Source organism: Anser anser (assembly GCF_964211835.1).
Source record: "Anser anser genome assembly, contig: SUPER_W_unloc_10, whole genome shotgun sequence".
Taxonomy (NCBI): Eukaryota; Metazoa; Chordata; class Aves; order Anseriformes; family Anatidae; genus Anser; species Anser anser.
Genome location: NW_028154222.1, coordinates 211,272 through 226,101, shown reverse-complemented (window position 1 = coordinate 226,101; position 14,830 = coordinate 211,272). Strand labels below are relative to the sequence as shown.

The 14,830-nt window shown below is 47.2% G+C and overlaps 1 protein-coding gene across 1 annotated transcript in view; it reads right to left on the bottom strand.

The window, feature by feature from the left end:
• The window catches only part of LOC310888827 (uncharacterized protein), a 68,832-nt gene that overhangs the window by 31,333 nt on the left and 22,669 nt on the right, over window positions 1–14,830 (bottom strand). The gene's annotated exons all lie outside the window — the stretch shown is intronic.

The window sequence follows — 14,830 nt, the reverse complement described above, 5'->3', positions numbered from 1 at the left end:
CAGACGAGTCAGGGAGAAAGGGAAAAGCTGTAGTCACGTGGGAACAAGGAGGCCACTGGCAACATGTCATAGAAACAATACAGGGCTCCCCTCAGATAGTAGAATTACATGCAGTAGTAATGGCGTTCAAGCAATGGGACCAGGCTCCACTAAATATTGTCTCTGATTGACATTATGCAGTAGGAGTAGCACAACACATTGAAAGATCTCAGATCAAACACATCCACAACGAAGCACTATTCTTAAAATTTAAAGAGTTATTATTTCTTGTAGAGCACCATACCCACCCTTATTGCGTGATCCACATTAGAAGTCATATGACACTCCCGGGATTCTTTGCAGAAGGAAATGCCCGGGCCGATCGATTGACTAACATTGCATTGCAAGTCCCAGTGCCAAATACATTGTCCCAGGCTCGTTTATCACATCAATTCTTCCACCAGGCTGCAAAGGCATTGTCCAAACAGTTTGCCATCCCCATAGGATATGCTAAGCTCATAGTACAGACCTGCCCGGATTGTCAACAACGACCAGGCCCACCGACTACAGTTAATCCTAGGGGCCTCTCTTCTCTTCAGCTTTGGCAAACTGACGTTACTCACATTCCTGAGTTCGGGAGGCTAAAATACGTTCACGTGTCCATAGATTCTTTTTTGCACGCGCTCTGGGCCTCTGCGATGACGGGCAAAACAAGCCGTCACGTACAGGCGCATTTCCGTGCGGCCTTCGCCGCCCTCGGAATCCCTAAAGAAATAAAAACTGATAATGGCCCAGCTTATGCAAGCCGCTCTACGCGACTTTTTTTTCCATACCTGGGGCATCACTCACAAGACAGGCATCCCACACTCACCCACAGGACAAGCAATAGTAGAACGTGTTCACCGCACGTTAAAGGACTTATTGGCTAAACAGAAAAAGGGGGAGACACAGGAGACCCCGCAGAATAGATTGAACAAAGTGGTATATGTCATAAATCATTTGACACTACCTTTTCAATACGAAGACGTACCACGTATAATTAAGCATTTTAAATCAATGGAATCAGGACTAACTTCCGTTCCAACAGGAAAAGCGATGGTTATGATGAGAAATCTGGATACTGGGAGGTGGGAAGGACCATATCCCCTAATAACCTGGGGGCGAGGGTACGCTTGTGTTTCCACAGGGCAAGGACCATGATGGGTGCCAGCTCGTGGCATGCGACCATGGTTGGGACCATCATCCTCGTCCGCCTCTGCAGCTTCGGCGCCTCCTGGGTCTCAGTCCAGCCCAGACTGTGGGTGACCCATTCGGTGATAATCTGGAGCTGATTAATACAGCAGTGCACTAAAGGTTAGATGGGAGGAGGTTCCTGGATCTGGTGGAGCCAATGAAATGACCCATCTACGACATGTCTGGTGGGGAACCCGGCGGATGACAAAGACTGGACTGTCTACTTATCGCAAGCGCCCCTAGAGCCACAGGAATTAGATATCCTGAGATGTGTAACAGTAATAGCATGTGTAAGGTGTAATTGCTCGGAAAAAAAAAAAAAAAGGTCACTTGCTCCTTATTGCAATGCATCTCTTTGCTGTCATTATACAAACTATAATAGCATCCTTCCTTGCGCCAGGAGCCGCTCTGCTCGGCTGTGGGATCGACTGTGGAACGGACGCCCCTAGGTGCACCCCGAGCATTTTTTCCTCGGAGGGGTCTCCACTCTCAGCCGCTCACCACGGGAGCAGACAAGGACCTCCTGAAGCCGCACACAAATTATTTTAAGTGATGTTTTCTTGTGGTGTGAATGAGAAGTGCAAGAGGCCTCTCTGCGTGATTGTGTGATTGTGTGATTGTGCTGTGCAAGTAAGAAGCAGTATCGCTGCGAAGCAACATTCCTAGCGCTTAGTGGCTTGTTGACTGATGTAGATTCTAGTAGGCACACTACTTTACAATCGTAGTTCTGCATGAGATTTTTGACCCTGTTGCTTATTGTACCTTGCTTATTGCAGTGTGTGCGGTGATTGATAGAAAAATCTATAGAAAGCTTTTGGTTGAAAATAAAAAAGGGGGAATTGTGGGAGAAGAATTCGCAGGGAGCTTTGTGCTGTTTTGTGGGAAAGGAATTCACAGGTGGCTTTGTGCTGTTTCACACGTCCCTGAGTTAGAGATAATGAGGAAAACAGCAGTAGAACCAAAAACTTGAGCAAGGACGAGATAAAGTAAATTGACTACAGTGTTAAAGATGAGTTTTGGGCAGTAGCCAATTGCTGGCTGGCTCAAGGCACGTGCCTGAGGGTCTCTAACCAATTGTAAGACAGATTTGGGCACGTGGACAGCGCGTGGGGCTACGGGGAAAGTATATGTAGTAGTGAAAAAAGGGCAATAAACGCCTCCTGTTCAAGAGCCATCAGGAGTCCGTGTCGTGCATCCCTTCAAAAACCTCAGAGAGCGCTGTGGTCTTATTTACCTTCAGGTCAATTCTGACTAGTCAACCCCAATTCCGATTTGTAACAGCAATGGTGGTTTTCTTAGGTGCCCATCACAACCTTAATTGCGTTGCAGTCTCATTTTTCTACCTCATCCTTTAAATAGTTTGGTCTTTTATTTACCTTGACCTGAGCTGCAAAAATGATGCTTTCCAGGCAAGGTTAAGGAGATGCATACTGAAGAGGATATTTCAAGAGCCCAAAAGGGTTCCGGTGGGCTTTTGGCATAGCTGCCTTAGAGACAGAGGACATTAAACAGTTGTCTACCTTGCCCGGTCTCTCAGAGGACCCTTCTGTTGTGGGGTTGCTGAGGGTCGAAGAACAGCAGGTGCCAATCGCTACCACAACTGTGCACCGGTGGCAATATCGCACCAACCAAGACTCCCTGATTCCCATCCATAAGCTAATTCGTCAACTGGAGAGCCAAGGAGTGATCAGCAAGGCTCACTCACCTTTTAATAGTCCCATATGGCCAGTGCGAAAGTCTAATGGTGAGTGGAGACTGACAGTGGACTATTGTGGCCTGAACGAAGTCACGCCACCACTGAGTGCTGCAGTGCCGGACATGCTAGAACTCCAGTGTGAACTGGAATCAAAGGCAGCCAAGTGGTATGCCACAGTTGATATTGCTAATGCATTTTTCTCCATCCCTCTAGCAGCAGAGTGCAGGCCACAGTTGGCTTTCACTTGGAGGGGAGTCCAATACACCTGGAATTGACTGCCCCAGGGGTGGAAACACAGCCCTACCATTTGCCATAAACTGATCCAGTCTGCGTTGGAACAGGGGGAAGCTCCTGAACACCTGCAGTACATCGACGACATCATTGTGTGGGGTGACACAGCAGAGGAAGTTTTCGAGAAAGGGAAGAAAATAGTCCAAATCCTTCTGAAGGCTGGTTTTGCCATAACAGGACCAGATGTAAAGAATGTGCTCTACACCGCAGCCGGGGAGAATGGTCCCACCTGGAGCCTCTGGCAGAAAGAGCCTGGGGAAACTCGAGGTCGACCCCTAGGGTTTTGGAGTCGGGGATACAGAGGATCTGAGGCCTGCTACACTCCAACTGAAAAGGAGATATTGGCAGCATATGAAGGAGTTTGATCTGCTTTGGAAGTGGTCGGTACTGAAGCGCAGCTCCTCCTGGCACCCTGACTGCCGGTACTGGGCTGGATGTTCAAAGGAAGGGTCCCCTCTACACATCATGCAACTGATGCTACATGGAGTAAGTGGGTTTCCCTGATTACTCAGCGGGCTCAAATTGGAAACCCCAGTCGCCCAGGGATCTTGGAAGTGATTATGGACTGGCCAGAAGGCAAATACTTTGGGATATCACCAGAGGAGGAGGTGGCCCGTGCTGAATAAGCCCCACTGTACAACAAGGTACCAGAAAATGAGAAGCAATATGCCCTGTTCACTGATGGGTCCTGTCGTATTATGGGAAATTTTGTTCATCATCTTCATCGATTGTTCAACATCTTCATCGACGACCGTGATGAGGGAATAGTGTCCACCCTCAGCAAGTATGCTGATGCTACAAAGCCGATGACACTAAACTTGGAGTAGTTGTGGACTCTGTTGAGGTTGGAAAGGCCTTGCAGAGAGATCTGGACAGATTGGAGAGCTGGGCGATCACCAACCCCATGAAGTTTAACAAGAGCAAGTGCCAGGTCCTGCACCTGGGACAGAGCAACCCTGGCTATACGTACAGAGTGGGCAACGAGACGCTGGACAGCAGCCCCGCAGAGAGGGATATGGGGGTTATGGTTGATAGCAGGGTGAATATGAGCCCGCAGTGTGCCTTGGCGGCCAGGAGGGCTAATCGTATCCTGGGGTGCATCAAGCACAGCATTGCTAGTCAGTCGAGGGAAGTGATTGTCCCGCTCTACTCTGCGCTGGTACGGCTTCACCTCGAGTACTGTGTGCAGTTCTGGGCACCACAGTACAAAAAGGACATTAAACTGTTGGAGAGTTTCCAGAGAAGGGATACAAAGATGGTGAAGGGCCTGGAGGGGAAGAAGTATGAGGAGCGGCTGAGGTCACTTGGCCTGTTCAGCCTGGAAAAGAGGAGGCTGAGGGGAGACCTCATCGTGGTCTACAGCTTTCTCACAAGGGGGAGTGGAGGGGAAAGCGCCGATCTATTCTCTTTAGTCACTAGTGATAGGACCCACGGGAATGGTGTCAAGCTGAGTTAGGGGAAGTTTAGGCTAGACATCAGGAAGAGGTTCTTCACTGAGAGGATGGTCGCCCACTGGAACAGGCTCCCCTGGGAAGTAGTCACTGCGCCAAGCCTGTCAGAGTTTAAGAAGCATTTGGACTGTGCACTTAGTCACATGGTCTGAATTTCTGGGTAAACCTGTGTGGTGCCAGGAGTTGGACTCGATGATCCTTATGGGTCCCTTCCAACTCGGGATATTCTATGATTCTATAGATGTTACTACCTCTGACTGTAAAATCCCTGGCTACTCTGTAACAAGTCTTGTATGTATCTGCACTGTAATCTATTTTTAAAGTGTTGTGTGGAGATATGAGCTCTGCTAACAGGTGCTTGCTAGGTTCTTGTCCTGGTTCCAGTTAGGACAGAGTTAATTTTCCTCCTAGTAGCTGGTAGGGTGCTATGTTTTGTATTAGGATGAGAAGAGCGCTGATAACATGCTGATGTTTTAATTGTTGCAGAGCAGTGTTTACACCAGGCCAAGGACTTTTCAGCTTCTCGCTCTGTCCTGCCAGCGAGCAGGCTAGGGGTGCAGCAGGAGCTGGGAGGGGACAGACCCAGGACAGCTGACCCAAACTGGCCAAAGGGGTATTCCATACCATCTGACGTCATGCTAAACAATATATAGGGGTGGCTGGCCGGGGTGGGGGGCCGGCTGCTCGGGGATAGGCTGGGCATCGGTCAACGGGTGGTGAGCAATTGCATTGTGCATCACTTGTTTCATACACATTATTATTATTAATACTATTATCATTATCACTATTATTATTATTGTTATTATTATATTCCTGTCTTAATAAACTGTCTTTATCTCAACTCACCGGCTTCACTTTCCCGTTTCTCTCCCCCATCCCAGAGAGGGAGGGGGGAGGGTGAGCGAACAGCTGTGTGGTGTTTAGCTGCCAGCCGGGTTAAACCACAACAGTTCTGCTCTATGCTTACCCTATAATGGTCTTACACTTCCTGGTTAGAAGTTGCTGCAATATATTGCCAGTTTGCCTGCTTATTTAATGGTTGTGATTTCACCTGTCAGACAGTTAAATACTACACGCTTGTTTGCTTGCCACCACCCCCAAGTGGGATGGGGGAGAAAATTGAAAAGTGCAAGAACTCATGAGTTGATGAGATTCATGGATGGCAGAAAATGCCCTGTGGGGGTGGTTGCAGCAATGGAAGCAGAGCAACTGGCAGTCCAGAGACAAACCCATCTGGGCTGCTGCATTGTGGCAAGATATTGCTGCCCGGGTGGAGATACTGTTTGTAAAGGTACGCCATGTAGATGCTCACGTGCCCAAGAATCGGGCTACTGAAGAACATCAGAACAACCAGCAGGTGGATCAGGCTGCTAAGATTGAAGTGGCTCAGGTGGACCTGGACTGGCAACATAAGGGTGAATTATTTATAGCTCGATGGGCCCATGACACCTCAGGCCATCAAGGCAGGGATGCAACATACGGATGGGCTCCAGATCGATGGGCGAACCTGACCATGCATGCTATTGCACAAGTTATTCATGACTGTGAAACGTGCTGCAATCAAGCAAGCCAAGCAGTTAAAGCATCTTTGGTATGGGGGAGGAATGGGGAGGTCCGATGTGTACCTCAAGGCGATCTGATGTCGGGTGAGAATAGCCCATGAGTTGAATTGTATTATGTTAATTATTACATAATGCTGTATGTCATCACTACCATGATTGCTACATGTCAGTGTCCCATTAATGGTATCACAGTAACAGCCACGCCAATAATGATGAATGAATTTTGATAGAATTGGACAAGCACAGCGGCGTGATGGAACCAGAACGAGCTTCAGCATGCGATGATCCAACATCACACACCATCTCTTCTGCCCTGCAAGACTGCTGGGACAGATGGAGCCCAAAGTCAGTCACAGACTCCACAAACTCAGTGGACGTTTTATATACATATATGAAGGTGGTGACTAATTGGAATGTATTGGGAAGTGTGGGACCTAAGCATGACATAAATGGTATGGAATAAGGGGTGGGTATTGTCCTGGTTTTGGCTAGGGTAGAGTTAATTTTCCTCCTAGTAGCTGGTAGGGTGCTGTGTTTGGTATTTAGGATGAGAATAATGCTGATAACACACTGATGTTTTAATTGTTGAAGAGCAGTGCTTACACTAAGCCAAGGACTTTTCAGCTTCTCGCTCTGTCCTGCCAGCGAGCAGGCTAGGGGTGCAGCAGGAGCTGGGAGGGGACAGACCCAGGACAGCTGACCCAAACTGGCCAAAGGGGTATTCCTTTCTCATTTTCCCATCACAGAATTGAAGGGGTTGGAAGGGACCTCGAGAGATCATCGGGTCCAACCCCCCTGCCAAAGCAGGTTCCTTAGAGCAGGCTGCCCAAGTAAGCAACCAGACGGGCCTTGAATATCTCCAGAGAAGAAGACTCCACAACCTCCCTGGGCAGACTGTTCCAGTGCTCCGTCACCCTCACCATGAAGAAGTTCTTTCGCGTGTTGGTGCAGAACTTTCTGTGCTCTCTCTTGTGGTCATTACCCCTGTCCTGTCCCCACAAACCACTGAAAAGAGGTTGGCCAAATCCCTCTGTCTCCCTCACTTAAGGTATTTGTAAACACTAATAAAATCCCCTCTCAGTCTTCTTTTCTCCAGGCTGAACAGACCCAGGTCTCTCAGTCTTTCCTCATAGGGAAGATGCTCCAGGCCCCGTATCATCTTTGTGGCCCTCCGCTGGACTCTTTCCAGGAGATCCCTGTCTTTTTTGTAGTGGGGAGCCCAGAACTGGACACAGTACTCCAGGTGAGGCCTGACCAGGGCAGAGTAGAGGGGGAGGATCACCTCCCTTGACCTGCTGGCCGAGCTCCTTTTAATGCACGCCAGGATCCCATTGGCCTTCTTGGCCACCAGGGCACACTGCTGGCTCATGGTCAACCTATCGTCCACCAGGACCCCCAGGTCCTTCTCCGCAGAGCTCCTCTCCAGCAGGTCATCCCCCAGCCTGTCCTGATATATGCGGTTGTTCCTTCCCAGGTGCAGGACTCTACACTTGCTCTTATTAAACCTCATTTGGTTTCTTCCTGCCCATCTTTCCAGCCTGTCCAGGTCTCGCTGAATGGCAGCACAGCCTTCTGGCATGTCGGCCACTCCTCCCAGCTTTGTATCATCAGTGTACTTGCTGAGGGCAGACACTATTCCTTTATCAAGGTCGTCGATGAAGTTGTTGAACAAGACCAGACCCAGCACCGACCCCTGGGGAACACTGCTAGTTACAGGGCTGCAGCCGGACTCTGCGCCGCCGATCACCACCCTCTGAGCTCGGCCAGTCAGCCAGTTCTGAACCCACCTTACTCTCCACTCCTCTATCCCATACTTTCTCAGCTTTGCTATCAGGATGTCATGGGAGACAGTATTGAAAGCCTTGCTAAAGTCAAGGTAGATGACATCCACTGCTCTCCCCCCATCTACCCAGGTGGTGATGCCAACATAGAAGGCAACGAGGTTGGTCGAGCACGACTTCCCCTTGGTGAATCCATGCTGACTACTCCCCATAACATTCTTCTCTTCCAATTGCTTGGAGATGGCATCCAGAACAAGCTGTTCCAACACCTTTCCAGGGACAGAGGTGAGACTGACTGGCCTGGAGTTTCCCGGATCCTCCTTCTTGTCCTTCTTGAAGACCGGAGTGACATTGGCTATCCTCCAGTCTTCAGGCACCTCTCCTGTTCTCCAGGACCTTTCAAAGATGATAGAGAGCGGTTCGGCGATCACCTCTGCCAACTCCCTTAGCACACGTGGATGCATCCCATCAGGACCCATGGATTTCTGTGCGTTGAGCCCACTCAGACGCTCCCGAACCACTCTCTCGTCAACCAGGTGGGAGCCCTCCATTTCCCAGCCCCTTTCTCCTCCCGCCAGGGTCAAGGAGTCCCGGGGGGAGTCCTTGAAGCAAAGACTGAAGCAAAGAAAGCATTCAGCACCTCCGCCTTCTCGGCGTCTCCCATTACCAGGACACCCCCCTCGTTCAGTAAGGGACCCACATTATCCCTAGTCTTCCTTTTACTTTTTACATACTTAAAAAAACCCCTTCTTATTATCTTTTATCTCTTTTGCAAGCCTCATCTCTAGGTGGGCTTTAGCCTTCCTCGTTGCATCCCTGCAGGCCCTGACAACACTTCTATACTCCTCCCAAGAGGACAGGCCCTTTTTCCACATTCCATAGACCTTCCTCTTCCTTTTGATCTTATCGATAAGCTCCTTGCTCACCCAAGCAGGTTTCCTGCCCCCCTTTCCCGATTTCCTACTCTTAGGGATGCACCGATCCTGAGCTTGGAAGAAGTCCTGTTTAAATGTAGCTCAGCTCTCACAAGCACTCTTGCCTTCTAGTAACCTAGCCCATGAGATACCATCTGACGTCATGCTGAACAATTAATATGGGGGGGCTGGCCGGGGTGGGGGGGAAGGGATGGATCCGCTGCTTGGGGACAGGCTTGTCAGCGGGTGGTGAGCAATTGCATTGTGCATCACTCGTTTTGTACACACTATTAGTAGTAATACTATTATCATTATTATTATTTTCCTTTCTTTTCTGTCCTAATAAACTGTCTTTATCTCAGCCCACAGGCTTTCATTTCTTTCTAATTCTCTCCCCTATCCCAGAGAGGGAGGTGGGAGGGTGAGCGAATGGCTGTGTGGCGCTTAGCTGCCGGCTGGGTTAAACCACAACAATTAATCATCTGGTGAAACCAGATGGTCATGGTGAAACACCTCAGCTCCATGCACAACCACAGTAGCTAAGTTTAAGTTTTCCCTGACGGCACGTGTTCCCTTAATTCCAGTGTATTTAACGTGGGCTTGGGACCTGGCCATTCTGGGTCTTTTTGGCTATGAACCAAAGGGGATTGCATTAACATCAGGGTAAAGCATAGTTTTATCATTTCAAACTGCTGATTTTTCATTCTCCGTCTACATGCAGTCCACTCAGGATTCCTGTGAACGCAAAAGGAAAGAAAATGTGCTTGGTTGTATTCAACCGGCAGGGTTAAAAAGAGGGTGAAATCCACTGAGTGCTAATCCGGTGTACTTTTCCTGAACAATCTTTGGCTTCCCATGCGTAGAGGTTTTTGGGGATAGTTGGTACCATTGCTACTGTTCCAGTCTGAGGCATTTTTACCAGCACAGGTTGTCCAGTGTGAAATCCTGTAGGATATTCTCCTGGTTTAGTATAATGCTTGGGGTGATTGTATTGGTAGAGGCACAGAAGACTTTCATTTTGGGGCAGCCATCTAAGGATGGGCAGCACCTTGTATCAATGTCACTATTTCTGCCATGTTTGGAACTGCGGCAGTCAAAGGCGTGGTGTTAGCATTTAACTGTCTGCAATCCATGGTAAAACGCCATTGCCCGGTTGGTTTCTTTACCAGCCACACCAGTGAACTGTAAGGTGAACGGGTCCTTTTAATAATGCCTCTTTCTTCCAATTCTGTTACCACCCCGTCAATCCCCATAAGTGCTGCTGCTGGCAACAGACATTGCCGAACATTAGTGATTTGAGAGCGGAGTAAGGGTATGGATGTTTGTAACAGACTCAGTCTCACTGTGCCTGAATCCCTTTGATGTGTCATGAAACTCCACACCATCCCATCTGGGAGTTTCCACATTCATCCACCCAGTATGTCAAATCCTAAAATATTAGTATATGCAGCACCAACTAATACTTCTGCCCTGGTTAATCTTCATACCTCTGGCAGCCAGAGTGAAATTTTTGTGGTGGGACATTCTTTCTTCACACTGTCGATTCCTGTGAATTTAACCCTGCGTTGACCAGGTCTTATGCCCGGGGTTTGTGCTGTCTCATGGGTAATTATTGACATTTGAGCCCTGGTGTCAATGAGGAAGTTTACCAATATTTTTCGGGGTCCAACGGGAAGGGCAATGGTAGGGTCAGAGTATTCAACAGAGAGCCATTGAATTGCTAATACCCGCCAAGCAGGGTGGCTCACTGACCTCCCTGGGGATAGGAGTTTTTTGCTGAGCTTCTGCCTCGTCAATTGGGCTTGGTGCAGAAGGTGTACTTTCCTTATGGGTTGGGGTTTTCCAGTTAGGCAATTCTCCCCAGCTGGAATATTTTCCTTACCCAGAGATTGGACTAATGTACGGAGAACCTCCGTAGAGATGCCAAGCAAGATTGGTCAGGGTACACCCAAATCTAGGGCCTTACGCCACAACTCACCCTGTTCCTTATTAGGTTTGAACCTCTCTTTGAATTTGGGGTATTTGGGATTTTGAGTGTGGATTTGGCGAACTCACCAGGAGTGATCTGGGGACTTAATACTGGATGAACTAATCCAGTCCATTCGGCGTCCATACTTATTTATGTCTTGTGCAATTTCACTCCAGGTGGGAATGGGGGAGTGCAGATTTTGTCTACAAACGCAATCACCTTCCCTATGAACAGCTTGTATGCGATCCTGGGTATTTGCTACAAACATCTTAAGACAATCAGGGAGTCCACGGATGAGAGGGGTTAATTGAGCTGGGTCGATAGGGGCTGTGATATATGGAGTAATAATTCGTGTCAAGAAGATGGTTGATGTTAATAAAGAAGGGGGAGATGTGGGAGTGTGGTCATGGGGGTCGACAAGCCCCATGGTTGGTGATAACATCAGACTCTTAACGATGAGGCCATCAGGAATGTAGAGTTTAGAGGGAACAAAGAAGGGTGATTCGGGAGACGCCATGCCGTCTTGGGTTGCTTGTTCTCCAGCCGTTAAGGCATGGAAGCTGCTGGGGGTTTGCTGGTTGCCGGGCAAAGTTGTTCGACCAATGAAGAGTTAGGGGAAAAGGACTGCTGTGGGGCGAATGGTATAAAAAGGGAGCCTGTCCTCGATGATGAAAACAAACAGGGACATGAACTACAGAAACAGGGACAGGCTAACAGAACAGGGACCAGGACAGGAACAGGGACATTGATCGCCTAATGAAGATAGGTTTGGCCAAACTCAGCAAACTGCTCGAGGAAGCTCGCATAGAAAGTCGCTGGAAATAGGCGCACCAGAGCTGGAAGGAAGCTCAAGCTGAGGGAAGCGGACCCGCACACACAACTGCCCCTCGCTGGCCGAAGGTAAGCAGTTGCGCATTATGGGGAATCATACGTCCTTAGAAACAAAGACTGTCCTGGTAACCTTACAGCTTATTCCCTTTATTTCGAATCAGACAGTTTATGATCCTGAAACATGGGACCAAACTGAGGTCAAGGTGTGGGACTCTGCTACTAAAAACGACAAGGTTGCGGTGGGATTGCTCGGCACCTGGCGAGCAATCTGAGGCCTTAAAGAGCCATGTGGGACCACAATCAGAAACGTGTGGTTTGCCAGACAGTGAGGGAGCTGCGGGCTCATCCACCGATCCTTCTGCTACACCATCGGCCCCCCTGCCGCTACTGCCATCGCAGGCCTTTGCTGTTACGCCCCCGGTGACCTGAACGTTCCTTTTGATCCAGGCCCTATAGGCCCTGAAAAGGAGCCGGATCTGTTTCCCTTCGATCCGGGAGGAATAGGATACATAAGGCCCGAAGGCCAAGTTGCTTAACAACTTAAAGCGAGACATATTGTTCCCACGACTAGCCCTGGAATTCTCCGGTGTTTGTAATCAAGAAAAGGAATGGAAAATGGAGACTGTTATATGATCTGAGAAAAATTAATGAAGTCATGGAAGATATGGGAGCACTTCAACCAGGATTACCAGCTCCAACTATGCTCCCCCCAGTCATGGACATTAATAGTAATAGACTTAAAGGATTGTTTGTTAAACACTTGCCAGAATTCGGAAAACTTTGCCATGTTTATGTTTCAATTGATACCTTTTCTGATTGTACATATGTATAGGCGTACTCGGGTTTCTTATGAATATGTAAAAGCGATGTTCTATATATTTAGAAAGTTCGACGGTTGTGTGTGCGTGTTGGTAGAGTGTAGACTCCCCGTGCACCCAGCGCTGTTTACTTGCCTTTTATAAATATTACTAAATTCAGATTGAGTTGTATCTTCATTTATAACAGGGCTAACATCAGGGATTTCCTAAATTCATCTCTTTCATATATCACCTGTATGCAGGCTGCTTTCCGTACTGCTACAGCCAGGTTGGAATAGCCTGTGGCTCTAATTTCTAGTGGTTCCACTCTCTCCTGGGGATCTATACCACCTGCCCAGTATGCAGCTCGTGCAGTTAAGGAGCAGTTATGCTCTCCTGGCGTGGTACTTTCAGGGTCTGCACTATGTGTTAATCTACGAACCTGCTTAACTGGAGCAGAAGGTTGCATTTTATCTAACAGATGATTAACCCTTTCCAGCAATTGTTTAAGATGACTATTCTCATTCAAAAGTTTAGCAACTCTGATTCCTAATGTTCTTCCTGTCTCCCTTTCAAAGGCTAATGATGACTTTAACACCACTTTTTCCAATTTTAAAGCTGTATATTCCACATCAGAAATTAGTTTGGGAGCAGGAATTTCCTTAGCTTCTTGCTGAGTGCAAGACAAACAGGCTCCTAATACTGCACAAATTACACCTTCGCCTTTTTTCACTCCAGTCTTTTGCACAGCCTGACACTGCTTAATGCGTTCTACCCCTGTCTCTCCATCTTTCTAAAATTTTTGAGCCCACTCCTTCCCAACCTGGCAAGGGGCACATTTGTATTTTTGCAGCAGTTTATCCATGGCAATCCTGCCAAATACATCAATTTCTCTGATGTGTTAAAGGCGAGTGCAATTTATTAAAGCAAAAGGTACACAGGTTCTTTGGATTGCCGGTGATAAATTCACTGTCTGCAAAGCACATACAAATACCAAAAGTATGAGTAACGCAGCCTGGCTATAAACACGTTAAAAGGTATAAAGCAACTCTATAGAGATTTCTAAGTTTCCCGGGGAGGCACTTGATATAACCAAGTGTTCAAGTCTTACCCAAAGGCGTCCCAATGAGGGAGGAAGAGAGGCTCAGCCCGTCAACTGATCCCAGAAGTCAGAAGGTATCCTTCACAATGGTATCTTCCCTAACAACCTTTCTCTCTTAAGCCAATTTATATTATTTTCTATATTTTAGGTGGAGCTTGAGTGACTCTAGTCATACATATCTTGGTTACGATTGGTGCAAAGTTTTCTCACTTTTGTTTAAAAGTATAGTTTCAGAGAAATTCAGAGCGCATGCTCAGTGAGGGGTGGTCACACCTTGGAGACGGGTAGCTTTTGGGATGGAGGTGTGTTTTGGTATTATAATGATATTATAATGAGAAAAGTTCACTACAGTACAGCATTTTGTCAAAAACATGACAGCTCGTTGGCTCAGGGTAGCAAATGTGAAGTTTATTGGTTTCGGTCTGCACAAGAACAATCAAGTTCCCATCTTATCACAGAGCCTAGCTTCGGTGTCTCCACTCCGCTCCACACTCCGTACCGTTCCTCTTAGCACACCAAGTTCCCCCAGTGTGATTAACATCTAATGTTGGAGGCTTAGGGAACTTCTATGTAGTGCAGCTGCACTCCACCCTGGAAGCTTCTTCAGTCCTTTCAAAACCTTTTCTTTAAAATGTGAATATCAGTTTAATTTCCAAGTCACCTCAGGCAATTATTCCACACATGTTTAAGGCATACAAGTAGGAAAGACTTCATTACTGATACAGCAGTTTTCTCTTCAAAAAAACAAACATTTTTATCCTCTAAAATTTAGACAACAAAACGGCATATTTGAAAGCATTGTGCCAAAATAAACTACACCAACATTTGAATGTTTGTTCAAAGAAAAAAAATGGAAAAAAAACCCTGATGTATTGAATAACCCCCCTTATTTAAACTAATAAAAAGGAAAAAAGAAAAACACGCTACATCTTTGGCCCAAAATTGTTAGATGTCACCTTATTAAAAAAGGTTTTTCCTAAAAAAGTTAAACGTGGACAAAAGCTCATCTTGATAAATATTTTTGCTTTAGAGTTTAAAATTGTGAATTACTTACTATAAAAAGTAGTGCAATTCAAAAATATCTTGAAGAGGAATGTCTATATAAGCTGTACTATAAGTGTATGTGACATCACTGAGAGCAGTTGTGCTCATGGATTAATGCTACATAGTTTGCACAACCTTGTGGAAAATATATAATCAAAAGAGATGCTTATTGCATAGACA